The following is a 2,775-nucleotide window of genomic DNA, read 5'->3' as shown; positions in this document are numbered from 1 at the left end:
GTGGTCCCCACGGATCATGTGTTCAGGATTTCTATTTACTATGGAAATCCTGAAAACATGACCCCTGGGGACCATGAGGACTGGAGTTTGGGAAACACTGATGTTGTATACTAACCACTTTGTCCTTTCTCGTTTCAGGGGACAGAATTGTGAAGCGGTGGCGGTCTGTGAGGGATCGTTTCAAGAAGGAGTTCAATAAAGAGATGCGGGCCCCGAGTGGATCTGGAGGACGCAGGAGCAAGTACAAGTACGCACAAGCCCTGTCGTTCCTCCAGGATACAATGGTCACCAGAAGGTAAATATTACACACCACATGTGAAAAAAAAATGTTTAGATGTAACAATTTTTTTTCAGCCAGGGCCATACCATGTCACTATTTTAATTGTTTTTTTTTCTCTTTATTCCACAGCACGGTGAGCAGCACTCGGGAGCCTGCACGGTTGGACCCTACTGAGGAGATCCCTGAGGAGACCGGCACCGAGGGACACTTCGACCGCCCCGGTACATCTGCACCTTCACAGCCTTCCAACACATTCGACCCCTCTGTCCCATCCACCAGCACAGGAGCATCGTGGCCGCCTACATTACATGAAGCTGCTGGTGAGGAGATCGCTTTCCCTTTACCCCACCCTTCTGCCCCTGCCACCTCTAGTACACCTGCGGGTACTGGGCGGCAGCGGCAGAGGGGTCAGGAAAAGACTTATGCGCCAGAGTTCTTGCATCTGAATGAATCTTTCCAGAACTGTCTAAAAGTCTTGTCAGAGCAAATCTCCTCAGGCTTTCAGCAGATCAACTCCAGCATTCTGGAGGTGAAGACACTTCTGCAAACCATGCATTCAGAAGCAAGATCTTCGCCAAACCACACCTTTTTCAGGTCTGTTGTGGAGCGCATGGAAACGCTATCTCCTACCCAGCAGATGCATGTAATGCATTCATGCCACGGTGCTCTCCAGCACGTTACCTCCCAACCTCCTCCTCCCACCCCAGTAGTTCCTCCACCTGCACCCCCTCCAGCCACTTTCCATCCTCCCCCTCCTATTACATACCATCCAGCTCCCCAGTACCAGCAACCTCCCCAGTACCAGCAACCTCCCCACTTCCAGCAACCTGCCCCATACCAAACTCCTTCCCCATACAACTTGCCATCAACATCATCTGCTCCTACAGTCCCTGCCCAATCCTCCACTCCACCGCCCACCACCTCTTCTGCCTCCCACATGTCCACCCATTCTGTAGCTTTTTCCACACCTTCACCTCTAACTGTTCCTTCCCCACCACGATCCCAGTCCTCTCTCCACACTCCCAGTGTCGAAGTGTCCCGCAGCCCCTCCAGCAGTATTTCCACCCCACACTACACAGATTTATAATATGTGTATTTTAATAAAAATGACCAGTTTTATGGTTTCAAAGCTTTATTAAAAAAGTTTATTAAAATTTAAAAACAGTTTACTAAAAAAAACATTTTTCAATAAAAGTTAAATTATTTTACACTGGTTGTCTGTCATTTCTTTCTGCGGCCAAAAAGGTTAAATACAGGGTATTTAAAAGGTAAAAAGGTATTCAAAACTAGGTATATAACTGTGGGTAAATTTTAGCTTTTTGCCACAATTGTGTTCCTGGTTGTGTATGAAGCAAAGTATTTCACCTAAAAATCTTTAAAAAAATTAAAGATGTGTCTGACAGGATATCAGGAATCTTCAGACCTACAGATGACTTCCCATTCCTGCTACTACATGTGGGGACAAATGACACCGCAAGAAACGACCTGGAAACCATCTGCAGAGACTTTGAAGACTTAGGCAAGAAAGTGAAAGAACTGGGAGCGCAGGTGGTCTTCTCTTCCATCCTCCCAGTGGATGGCCATGGAACAAGGAGGTGGAATAAGATTCTGCAGGTGAACAACTGGCTACGTCGATGGTGCCGTCAGCAACGATTTGGATTTCTGGATCACGGAGTGAACTACTTATACGATGGACTACTTGCTAGAGATGGGGTGCACCTTACGAAGACTGGAAAGCATGTATTTGGAAGTCGCCTTGCTACACTTGTAAGGAGAGCTTTAAACTAGAACAACATGGGAAGGGAAGCAAAAGACCAGAAAAAGCCATACACCTGACAAATGCTATTGAGAACTCTGCTATTAGAAGTGGAAAGGAAGAACAAAGACGAAAGAATATAATTAATAAAAATATTGGAGAAAGAGAAACCAATCACAAACTAAAATGTTTCTATACTAATGCACAAAGCATGGGCAACAAACAAGGAGAATTGGAACTACTAACACAGGAAAAGAAATATGATGTCATTGGAATCACTGAAACTTGGTGGGACAATACACATGATTGGAATACAAGACTAGAAGGATACAACTTATTTGCAAGAAACAGACTTGATAAACGAGGAGGGGGTGTTGCATTGTATGTTAGAAACGCGTATATCTGCACAGAGATTGAAGCTTCAGAGACTGGGAGTTCTGTGGAAACTGTTTGGGTAAGAATACAAGGACAGAACAATGGAAAGGACACCATTGTAGGCATTTACTACAGGCCGCCTGTGCAAGCTGAAGATATGGATGAACTCTTTATGCATCAAATGGCCAAGTTCTCCAAAAAATATGACATAGTTGTCATGGGAGATTTCAACTATCCAGACATTTGTTGGGAATCTCTCTCAGGCAAAACTAACAGGTCAAGGAAATTCTTATCCTCTCTTGCTGACAACTTTATCTTCCAAAAGGTAGGGGAGAAAACAAGGGGAACTGCTACCTTGGATCTA

Source organism: Dendrobates tinctorius, unplaced genomic scaffold (genome assembly GCF_039654945.1).
Source record: "Dendrobates tinctorius isolate UK_male_01 unplaced genomic scaffold, ASM3965494v1 ptg000039l, whole genome shotgun sequence".
NCBI lineage: Eukaryota > Metazoa > Chordata > Amphibia > Anura > Dendrobatidae > Dendrobates > Dendrobates tinctorius.
The sequence above is the reverse complement of the archived record's forward strand: the minus strand, read 5'-3'. Positions refer to the sequence as shown.